This window comes from Bufo gargarizans, chromosome 11, assembly GCF_014858855.1.
Source record: "Bufo gargarizans isolate SCDJY-AF-19 chromosome 11, ASM1485885v1, whole genome shotgun sequence".
Classification (NCBI taxonomy): Eukaryota; Metazoa; Chordata; class Amphibia; order Anura; family Bufonidae; genus Bufo; species Bufo gargarizans.
The window spans coordinates 47,713,719-47,726,186 of record NC_058090.1 but is presented as its reverse complement, the minus strand read 5'-3'; the positions used below and the strand labels follow the sequence as shown (position 1 = coordinate 47,726,186).

Here is a 12,468-nt window from a genome sequence, read left to right as displayed (position 1 = left end):
ACAATTGACAGTATAAAAAATCACTTATAGTGTATATGTACACACATCAGACAGCGAATGGGTGCTTGTCTGTAATCTAATTGAATGGATCCAGAGAGTTAATTCCCAACACTAGAGCACTGAATATGTTATTGCTCAGTAGTTTTCAATTGAGAAATTAATCGAATGTCACCATTAATTCGGTATAAAATAATCGCTGATTGTCATTATTGTGGTGCAGTCGCAGGATTTTCGGATTTAATTGTAAAAGTTATTCCGAATATGCATATATCACAGTTCATGGAACTTATCGGATTAAAGTTCAGAAGTTGTTAGCTCTAGGTGGCGTCCCACCTTTTTTCAAGCTATTTAAATCCCTTACCTCCACTTCTCAATACGGTTTGTTCAGTCACCGTTTCCTCAGCGTCCCAAATATTCGATTTCTCCTTACTTGTAAATCAGAGTGTATCACTCTGAGGAGTTTTCGAGCTTAATGTAGGACGAGTTGGTCACTTAGGAGGTTATTGGTAAGGGAGGTGTAACTGTAGATCTCCTTGCGTACGCCAAAAATGGTGGTAATGTGGGGTCCAGATTCCTCCCAGACGCGTTTCGAAGTCCCAAGGGGTGCTGACTTCTTCCTCAGTGGTGACCTGGCTCCCCCTAAACCACCTTTTTTATACCATCTTTGTTAATTGGTTCCAGATGTCCCAAAGATCAGTACTGGATCACAATCCAGGTACCATAGTGACAAAATCTGGTCTGGATTATTACAATATACTATACTCAATAATAAAATTGAATATTTTTAATAATAAAGTAAATTCAATCAGAGATATAGCTCCCACATTTCTTCCATAAGTATAATACATCGAAATCTTGCTATTTTTGAAAAAAACGCATATGCGGTAATGGTGCAGTTTCCATGCGTTTTTTTTGGGCCGATGCGTTTTTTTCAGAAAAGCTGCTGAAATTACATCCTTAATCATTTACATAAGGGATTTAATGTTATTTGCTTCCTTACTCTCATTATTCACAATAACATGAATTAAAATGTATAAATGAATATAAAAATATTTAATAAATACAAAATATAATAAATAAGTGCACCTTCACATATTTTTTACATCTAAAAAGTAGATGAATCAAACTGACTCAATCCAACATGGAGGACTGTTGTCAGATTAGATGAACACGAGATCTAACGAGAACACGAGAACACAATCTCGTGTTCATCTAATCTGACAACAGTCCTCAGTTTGATTCATCTACTTTAAGATGTAAAAAATATGTGAAGGTGCACTTATTTATTATATTTTTTATTAATAAAATATTTTTATATTCATTTATACATTTTAATTCATGTTATTGTGAATAATGAGAGTAAGGAAGCAAATAACATTAAATCCCTTATGTAAATGATTAAGGATGTAATTTCAGCAGCTTTTCTGAAAAAAACGCATCGGCCCCAAAAAAAAAACGCATGGAAACCGCACCATTACCGCATATGCGTTTTTTTCAAAAATAGCAAGATTTCGATGTATTATACTTATGGAAGAAATGTGGGAGCTATATCTCTGATTGAATTTACTTTATTATTAAAAATATTCAATTTTTTTTATTGAGTATAGTATATTGTAATAATCCAGACCAGATTTTGTCACTATGGTACCTGGATTGTGATCCAGGACTGATCTTTGGGACATCTGGAACCAATTAACAAAGATGGTATAAAAAAGGTGGTTTAGGGGGAGCCAGGTCACCACTGAGGAAGAAGTCAGCACCCCTTGGGACTTCGAAACGCGTCTGAGAGGAATCTGGACCCCACATTACCACCATTTTTGGCGTACGCAAGGAGATCTACAGTTACACCTCCCTTACCAATAACCTCCTAAGTGACCAACTCGTCCTACATCAAGCTTCGAAAACTCCTCAGAGTGATACACTCTGATTTACAAGTAAGGAGAAATCAAATATTTGGGACGCTGAGGAAACGGTGACTGAACAAACCATATTGAGAAGTGGAGGTAAGGGATTTAAATAGCTTGAAAAAAGGTGGGACGCCACCTAGAGCTAACAACTTCTGAACTTTAATCCGATAAGTTCCATGAACTGTGATATATGCATATTCGGAATAACTTTTACAATTAAATCCGAAAATCCTGCGACTGCACCACAATAATGACAATCGGCGATTATTTTATACCGAATTAATGGTGACATTCGATTAATTTCTCAATTGAAAACTACTGAGCAATAACATATTCAGTGCTCTAGTGTTGGGAATTAACTCTCTGGATCCATTCAATTAGATTACAGACAAGCACCCATTCGCTGTCTGATGTGTGTACATATACACTATAAGTGATTTTTTATACTGTCAATTGTGACGTTTTATCTTTATGTTATTTAATTTCTGTACAAATTACGTACTTTGTATGACATTTTAATTATTTTTAAAAAAGTTATTGCATCAATAAAGTGACTTGTTTGAGCAAACTTTCCAGATAGAGTGCCATATCTCCAATATTACTTAAATTTTTTTTACTTTCTGGTGTTTGGAGTTCACACCTAGATATTGAGCACCTCTCTATCCTACGGAGTAGTAGAGCCACTCCATTTTGCTAATTTTTGTTCAGAAAATACAGCTGCTCTTTCTACCAAAGCCAGAACCAGCCCTGCACTTCACATGGATCCAGAGATCTCCCCATTCATTGCTCCTATTGCTCTTCTAGAGTTCTTTAAAGCTAGCAGCTCAATGTTCAAATTCAATGTTTTGTTTATCTGAATTTTATGTGATGATCCGGAACACAATAGTCTAAGTTGGTGAAGTGAAATGAGAAAACCTTGCTGATTTTCGAGTAAAAAAAAAAAAAAGAATGTAGAATATAACGAATATTCGAATTCGTAAATATTTGACGAATATTCTACAAAATATTCGCAAAATATCATGAATTCTAATATGATCCCTGCGGCTCATCACTAGTACTGAAATAAACTCACCAATAGATGACAGGAACTGAATGATTAGTCATGGAAGGAGGAGATGCCAGTCTGGCAATGGAGTGACTAAAGGTATAGAGCAGGGATCAGCAACCTTCAGCACTCCAGCTGTGGTGAAACTACAACTCCCAGCATGCACACCTCCTTGGCTGTTCTCAGGACACCCAGAGAAGTGAATGGAGCATGCTGGGAGTCGTAGTTTGACAACAGCTGGAGTGCCGGAGGTTGCTGATCCCTGGTATAGAGGTTGGCAGCAAATGCGTGTTAAAGTGAACAGAAATAAACGGAACTCGCCCTGCTCAGAATACAACCTAACAATTCAACCAAGAGAAATAAAAAACCTGTTGAGCAACATACAAACGTCAATGCTGACAACCGTGAAAAACCAGGCTGTTACTCAGGTATGGTACAGAATTAATACTTTGGCACCAAACAATGTTTTGCTTTGCCAACTTTTTATTTGGTCCAGGGTTGATCCAAGGTTTAGAGGGAACCTGAACATTGCACGTTGAGTCCTTTCTGCATTCTGAGAGACAGGCAGGTGATTGCTGTATAGACAACACAAATACAAGGCACAAAAATAGGGTGAGTATATCAATCAATTAGTCACAAAATTGTAAGAAACAGTCATGTAATGTCTCTAAGTTTCATTATCCTGGTAAACTGTGTTAAAATTTAATGTAAAATGTCTGCAGTATTCGTTTGGTCAGTAGATGGCAGCATAGGACCAATTTGCATTGGAGTTTACCATAGAGAGAGTGTATTACTGTGATACTGGCTCTTCAAGGCAGCAGCTAAGTGTTGAAGTGACACGCCCCTTATGATGTCAGCCTGCCTCAGTGTGAGCAGAAAGGAGGAAGAGGGACTTAAACTGCAGCTGCCGCCATATTGGCAAGATAGAAAATAAGTTCTGTGCTGTGTAAGACGAGTGTGGAGATACTAAAGGACTTCCCTGTGCAGCCAAGCTGTGTGAACTTCGGTCTAGAGACGGATGGAGTACAAAGAAACCATGCATTTAGTGAAGCCAAGTTAAAAAGGATTGTGTGCAGCAACTAACCTGTGGAGCCGACATTGGGCTGAGTGAATTGCCCCTAACAGTAAAGAGACTCACAGTGCTGTCGAGGTACTGGACAATAACTGTAAAATTTTGGATTATATTCAACTGGTTTTCCGGTCTGCTGAAGAGGACTTCTGTGTTGCGGATCCTGCGCTGGTTAAAGGAAAAGGACGACATCGGGCCACACCGTGCACGTCCACAAACTGTAAGCGGTCCAATTGGACCACTGGGATAAGGGGGGTGTGCACCCGCTTGAAAGTTAGGGTCAGTTAGGGATAGTTTCTGGGACTATTATTTCTTAGTGTCCACACTGCGAATACGGACACAGCAAAGGTGAAAATTGTTGCAGTGTTTAACTTGTATTGTTTATACTGTTTTGAATATTTTGCTTGTCTTTACCTCTGTAACTTCACTGTTAACCTGCTTTTATTAATTTATAGTAAATGCAATTTTCTTAATCTTGACTTCTGCATACGCACTCTTTTCTGGTGGCGAAGTCAAATCACCTGCCTTGTTCTCGGTTCACAAAATGACCTCCAATAGAAGGCTTCCCCTAGAGTTGTGCTAATTATAGGCACAACGCTATTGTAGACATGTAGGTTACAAGATGAAGTTGCCTGGTACGCAGCTGTAGGCTTGGTGCCTTGAGAAGAGATGGTCAACTTCATAGGAGGGAAAAAGGTCCAATGTAATTACACCTTGGAGCAAAAGGACCACAGCAACTTGAGGATGGAATGAGGACTTCTTTACTGTAGATCATGCATATTAACAACAGTCTATTTCGTAAATTGCCTGAATGGTCCGACCCACGTATTGGAGGCCACACGGGCACTCCAAAACATAATGTATATGAGAAAAGAAGAGCTGCAGTCTAAATGGTCTCTTGGTTTTAAGTGACCTTAGTTTACTTGGGGCTCGATTTTTTTTTTTAGGGATTTTGCCTGTCTAAATGTCAATCATGGCCTCTCTGGGATAATCTTCTTGAGAATAGGATGTGTCAGTGCTTCTCCTTCCCTTGTACTTTAGTGCTTTTTCAGTGTATATATGGGGGGGGGGGGAGTATAATGTCCCAAAAATGCCTTGTCCCTATGCATTATCTACAATAAAGTTCTCACTCCATCCTCAAGTTGCAGTGGTCCTTTTGCCTTTTGCACCAAGCCGTGATTTCATTGCACCGGCAGCATATTATAGAGCAGTAGGAGCTGAGCAGATTGATATGCAGTTTTGTTGGAAAGATTCATATACTCATACAGAGAGCTGTCAATCTCCAATAAGACCATGCACTGGGCCCCTAAGCCCAGAGTGAACAGGAATTTAAATGAATGAATTGCATCTCATTCTGAATCCTTTCCCACAAAGATATATATCAATCTGCTCAGCTCCTCCTGGTCTATAACATGCTGCCTGCAGCTCAGACTGCATGTACAATGTGAGAGAGAACATACAGCATCCTGACCAGAGTCCACCTTTAACCATTGTTTGCTCTTTAAATCTAGATACCATAGGGTTCATATTCTGTGCCGATTACTTACATAGTTACAACGGTTGAACAAAGACATAAATCCGTCAAGCTCCACCAAGAGATAGGTGGGGATGGGAATTTTTATAAATGTTAATGCTATTTCATTTTAAGAATTAATCTAAGCACTTTTAAAACTGTCCACTGTTTCTGCTGTGACCACGTCCTGAGGAAGTCCATTCCACAGCTTCACGGTTCTTACAGTAAAGAAGCTTTGACGCTTCTGGAGACTGAACTTTTTCTTCTCCAGTCGGGGGCAGTGCCCCCTTGTCTTTTGAGGTGGATTTTACATGGAACAGCTTTTCATCATATATTTTGTATGGCCCATTATATTTGTATAGGTTAATCATGTCCCCCCTTAGACGCCTGTTCTCAAGACTAAATACACTTAATGTAAATGTATTTACGTTACGTCTTTCCTCAGAACTAAGACCCCTTTACATGGACCAATTTTGCAGGTGATTGAAGCATTCCTTCCCGACAAGTACCTGCTCATCAGCAAACGAGACTTTTGCATTTACAAGCAGAGATCTCCTCCACAGTATCGTTGTTAATGCCATCACTCGTCCCCATACAGACTTCTTGTTTGCCAGCAATAGAGGCTGTTTAGAGGCTGCTGGCAAACCATGTTTTAGGTGCCTTCTCAAACGATCCATAACCCAATGAAAGAGCGTTTAATTTATTCATCGGTAATCGGCAGAACCTTTACACTGCCAGTTGATCACTTGCAAGCGTTCCTATGAATGCCCATTAGCGATTATCTGGCGGATTCTCGGCCCGTGTGAAGGGCCCCTAAGACCCTTCATGCCCCTTATCAGCTTAGTTGCTCTGCTTTGTACTTTTTCCAGCTTCCAGTACTTTCTCAATGTATCATTACAATGGCCAAGTTTGTTTCTCTGATACAGATTTCCAAATCTCCTGCATAGACAGATATAAAAACATAACAGTAACCACCTCTAGAGGACGCACAGGAGCTTACTGTATACTGTATATTCATCAAACTCCAAAACAATGGACAGTATGCAGTTAACTCCTAAGCTCCTGTTGCTCTGAACGCTATAAATTATATTACTGAATTTGGGACCTAAAACAACATGGTAGAAAAAGATGGAGATTCAGTTTACATTCTCACGGTGTCTTTCACATTTTTCACCATCTAGGATTGCCCTTTTGTGAATAGCACTAGTCTCCTAGACTACCCCCCTCGCTCCTTTGACCTCCTTCGGACACACAAAAGCACACAGCAGGCATTCTGAATGAAGTGAAAGTGCTGTAGAGGTGCAGTTTAGGACTACAAACAACAATAACTGGCACCATCCTCCACAGCGTTATTGCAAAATTCGCCAGTGACACTGCCTTCTACTGATCTGTTTGGTTGCTCGCCTCCCTTTATCTGTTGCTGATCAACACTGCGGTCTTGCAACATCTAATGAACTTTGAATTACAGAAAATAGTTGACAGGAAGAGAGGTGTGAAAATACAAAGATTTATAAATCAATTGCTAGGAGACCGATTAACTCCAACAAGAGAAAGAAGAGTGTTCAAAGCTTGAAGACATCTAAAGACTGAACATACAGAGCTCGACAGCCTGCAGGACGAGGCGGCAAAAGAGCTGCACTGGACGGTATACTTATTTGTTTCATATTTATTCTTATTTTAGTTTTGATTTGTAAGCAATTATTAAAGGGAATTGGTCAGTGTTTTTGAGCATGCAAAACTACTGTCAGAACTAGGTAGAGGTTGGGGAGAGCTGGGCAAGCATATATTTTATGGAGCTTTTATCTTCAGGAGCAGTGTGAATATGACGTTTTAATCTGTCATATTCTGCTCCCGCAAGTGTCCTGGAGGCAGAACTTCACTGTGAGGTGGTCAATGCTCTTTGCCAAGTTTTTGATTACTAAATACCTCCCACTATTAGTAAATTATCCGCATTAAGTTTATCATATAGCAGTATACAGTAAGCTCCCACTAGAACTTTTATTCTGCTCCTGCAAGTGCACTGGGAGACATGCCTTTCGCTCAGAGCACTTGCAGAAGCAGAATAAAAGTTCTAGTGGAAGCCACTACTAGAGATAGCTTACTGTATACTGCTATATGATTAACTCAATGAGGCTAATTTACCAATAGTGGGGGGTATTTACAAATCAAAACATGCCAAAATCCTTGCAAATTTGCGCCAAAAAAACTGGTGTACATGTTTTGAACCAGATTGTGTTTTTTTTCCATACTTTTTTGACTAGTCCAACAAAGGTTGTGGCTTATCAGAAAGAGGGCCTGGCTAAGGATTTACCAACGAACACCAAAATGTGCCAACTAATACACATAGGTGGTATTAACTAAGATGATGGATGATAAATCCAATCTAACTATTAGACGGGATTAGTAAAATCTGCCGGAGTGTCTAAAATTTAGTCAATGTGCCAGATAGGACATTGGCAGATGCTGGATGATACATCTGGAGCACCTTTAAACGGTCTAGTCTAAGTTTATAGTACCCATCAGTTAGCTTCCCTTGAGTCAAAATTCTGCTGCAATGTTGGTGCATGGTGCTGATTTGTAACCACTCCCCCTTCCCCACTAAAACACACCCACATTACTCTAAGCCACACCCCTTGTTGAATGTGGTAGAAAGTACCTCTAAAACCCTTTAGATATTTAGGGGGTCATTTACTATACTGAAATACACCTAAATTGGGCATATTTCAGGAGTAGATGGTGGCGCAGCACTTAGTTGCGTCTCTATCTGCTACTTTGCCCAGCTCCCGACAGGTCTAAAATTGTGGGTGGGGAAGGAGATGGGCCAGGAGGCCCATGTCATTCACCATTTTCTATGTCTGCGCCTCTTCATAACTTCGGCGGAACCACCACCAGTTTAGGGCTTTATTAAGACCGGCGTCTTAAATGCCAGTCTTAATAGATGTGCCCCTTAGTATACTGCATATGCACTAGAGTTCTGTTGTATTAGCAACAGTAATGTATGTCCCAATGTATGCAGTATGCTACTGAGCTCCCCCTAGTGGCAGCTGCAGACAGCTTTTATTTTTTATTATCTTCTAAAAAAATGAATTAAGAAAACTGAGATCCATTCACTACAAAGATATACAGGGGTGGACTGGGAACTCAAAGTGGTCCTGGAAAAAAAACAAAAGGGGGCCCATGCTGTACGCATGTCCAGATTTACAGAAGGCGAGGCACCACAAGTAGATGGGACCAGCAATACTGTAGTGTAGCACATAATACCGCCCCAGCAGAACAAAATACCACAGTGCAGCAAAGAATACTGCCACCCCTGCCACAGTATTTAACTGTATCACTCTCCTGAGGACAGCAATACAGCAGAATTTAGAAGGGCACCTGCGGTTGCTGGCCAAGGTCACGATTAACTGATGCTCCTACCATTAAACGGGTATTCCCATCACAGACAATGGCGGCATATCGCTAGGATATGCCCCCATTGTCTGATAGGTGCTACCTCTGGGACAACGAGAACGGAGCGGGGAGAGCTGTGGCTGGAGGACCCTGGATTTCCCTAGGGTCTGTCCACCACCAAGCGCTGGTCCCAGAGAAGTGAATGGAAGCGCACCGGGCAGCTCCTGCTCCCATTCATTTCTATGGGGCAGACGGAAATAGCCAAGCCAGTGCTTGGCCATTTTCACCGGCCCCATAGAAATGAATTGAGGGCGGCTGCTCATGCGCAGTGCACCCTCCGTTCATTTCTCTGCTCTGTTCTCATTGTAGGTGTGGGTCCCAGAGGTGGGACCCGCACCTAACAGACAATGGGGGCATATCCTAGAGATATGCCCCATTGTCTGTGATGGGAATACCCCTTTAATTATTACTGAGAGCATGAGATCATTATCCAGCTGGTGGCCATGAGGAAGGCTCAGGTAGCCCCCTGGGCAATGGCCCACCGGGAAATTTCCCTGCAGGGTCTATGGCCAGTTCTCTCCTGAAGATTTAATACAATCAACATGATAAATATAGATTATTAATCAACTAAGATTTTAGATCTAATGATGACATGATGACCACAATTTGGAGATTCACTTTGCAGAGGTTGCTTAGGATTAGAAACAAGGGTCCACTTTTCTTCCATAAAAAGAATACTCTTGTCAATAGACTGTGTCTGGTATTGTAGCTCAGTTCCACTTCACTTGTCTCAAAATAGTAGACTCTTCTTTATCTACTCCTGGGAATTCCTGTGAGACTAAAGTATTAGCAATCACATGCTTCATACCTCTATGGAGAGTAGATAATGCAGCATTGTAACGGTATTACATGCAGGTTCCAGCAATTTATCATCGTGCCAAGGCTCTTCTTTATCAGGCAATAGTATAATTTAAAGATTGTAGATCCAACAGCATAATAGAAAGGCCACTCCACACTGCATCCAATTTTATGACACCCTGTATCCCTATTCTGCATAATTTTTTTCAATTAAACTGCTTTGTCGCCTAAATGTAAACGAGAATATCAGAAATGGGAATGGGAGATCTTGTATGGTGGCAATGCCGTATTTGATTCTGCTTGATTTTCGTCTCGTAAGCAGAATAGAAAATAGACCAAACCAGATGCATTTCAGAAGTTATTCTTCTTACCAAGGCCTTGGTTACACAAGGATAGGATACTAAGATGCTGAATGTCCTAAAAATAAAGGGCCGTGTTTAATACTGATGTCCTATCCTCAGGTCATCAGTATTAGATCGGTGGGGGTCCGACTCCCAGCATCCCTGTCGATCAGCCGTGTGCACCGCTCCGTAAGCCTTTGATGTAACGTTCATCGGTCACGGGGCCTAAGCGCAGCTCAGTCGTGTTTGAATGAATGGGGCTGAGCTGCAGTAAAAACCCAGCAGCAGGCTCAGGATAAAATCCAATTTCTTTATTTCTTCATTATAAAATCCATAGGCTGACCAGACAGGCAAGGTCTACGCGTTTCGACTGTATGTCTTAATCATGACCACATTGTGTTATCGCATACTCTGGTTTAAAAATCCTCTCTTGCCATGAGGCCCGCCCGCCCCAGGCCAGGTGCCGGATAATAATCAGCTCAAAGCTAGTGCTGCCTCCAATAGCTTTCTTAAAATGCATGCAAAATGCTACTCAATTACCTTCCATTCGCTACCCTAAAATACATTTAAAAAAAATCTTTCCTTCCCGGCCAGATGCGACCTATAGTGTTGGGAATAGGGAGTTTGGGGGAGCGATTTGGAGAATGGGTGGATCACTACTTACAACCATTGGTGAAATGTATTCCAAGTTATTGGCGGGACACAAAGCATGTTCTGGATATTGTAAGTAGAATAGAATGGAGGGAGGACTTCAGGTCGGCCACATGCGATGTAGCCGCACTTTACCCTTCAATCCCACACCACTTGGGCTTGCATAGTTTGAAAAGACATCTGGATGTACATAGTCAGGCTTGGACTGGCCCACTGGGGTACAGGGGAATCCCCGGTGGGCCCCTGAGCAAGGTGGGCCCCTAGTCTCCCACCCCCTGCACAAGTGGTACATAACACAGTAGACTTACTGCACTACATACCGTACATATATTCAATGTATAGCACCTCAACCAACCTATGTTCATATAAAAAACTTGTTAGATTATTTATTATATTTAAATATATCCGAATAGTGGCCCCCCCAAAATAAATTTTACTGGGTACCCCAGTCCGACACTATATATAGTAAATATAGTCCTGCTCTCAAAGAGTTTTTTTTATATATATCACAGTCACAATTACTTCTCCCTCAATAGGAATTTTTATTTGCAGATGAGGGGAGCATCCATGGGTGCGAAGTTCTCCCCCTCGTTCGCAAATACAGATGTAGTAGAATTAACACTCATGGTTTATGAGACGTGTTATCTAAACTAAATGCGTTAAGCAAACACCTTCAATTGCTTTTCAATGGCTTTTGTCTCAAGATAACGCGATGAGTTAAGAAATTTTAGTTAAGAGCTTGAGTGCTAACCCTGCTCCATCTGTATATACATGTCCCATTGGGAGGAGTGTCACCTCATGTCCTCGATCGTGTGGTATGGGAGGTTCATAGATGACAATGTGATGATCTGGAACTCCACAGACCAGAGTTATTTTGAATGCATCGACTACATGAACAAGAACAATATGAATCTTAGATATACATATAATTTGTCGTCAGAGGACATTCCATTTTTGGACATTCAGCTATCAAATAATGCGGGCAAGGTGATTAGCAGGAATTACAGAAAAGACACAAGCGGTAACACCTTGCTTTTAGCCTCATCATGCCGTCCGAAACATGTAATAAAAGGCATTCCCTATGGTGAGACCATTAGAGTCCGCCGAAACTGCTCAGAAGATTCAATATTTGAGTCAGAACGAATAGCTCTGTTTGAGAGATTGAGAGGGTACAGTGATCGGATATTTGAACAGGCAGATAAGAAAGTAAAACATGTGAATAGAGAGTCATTGATTACACACAGTACAGTGAGGACAACAGACACAGGGTTGTCACCTCCTACAGCCGCCAGTTTCAGGAGATACAAGGTATTATCAGGAAATATCTACCCATTTTATTTCAAGATGATAGCGTGTGACAAATTTTAGAGCCAGGCCTTCAAGTGGTAAGCAGACGGACACCTACTTTGTACTCCGCTTCGTCTCCGAGCTTGTTCATAAAAAAGTCGGATACTGACAAACCCACGTGGTTGCATGTTGTGGGCAGTTACAAATGTGGATTGCAAATACGAAAAAAATGGTGGCTCACTCACTGCTCCACTTCTGGAAAGGTGCACTGCCCCACAGAACTCCCTAGTGCTGATGTAGTGAGAAAATGGAAAGGATTGGATTGGGCGTCACTCAATATCAGGCAAACATATGTTCCAGCTGGATTGTATCAGAATAAAACTTTATAGTAGAAAATAAACAGTAAA

The 12,468-nt window shown here is 41.0% G+C and overlaps 1 protein-coding gene across 1 annotated transcript in view; it reads left to right on the top strand.

Annotated features, from left to right (window-relative positions):
- The first annotated feature begins 6,973 nt into the window (after nucleotides 1-6,973).
- Nucleotides 6,974-12,468, top strand: part of LOC122922105 (N-acetylated-alpha-linked acidic dipeptidase 2-like) — a 160,497-nt gene continuing 155,002 nt past the window's right edge. The window contains exon 1 of the mRNA XM_044272577.1: nucleotides 6,974-7,179. The gene's annotated coding sequence lies outside the window, so the exon portion shown is untranslated. The remainder of the gene's footprint in view (nucleotides 7,180-12,468) is intronic.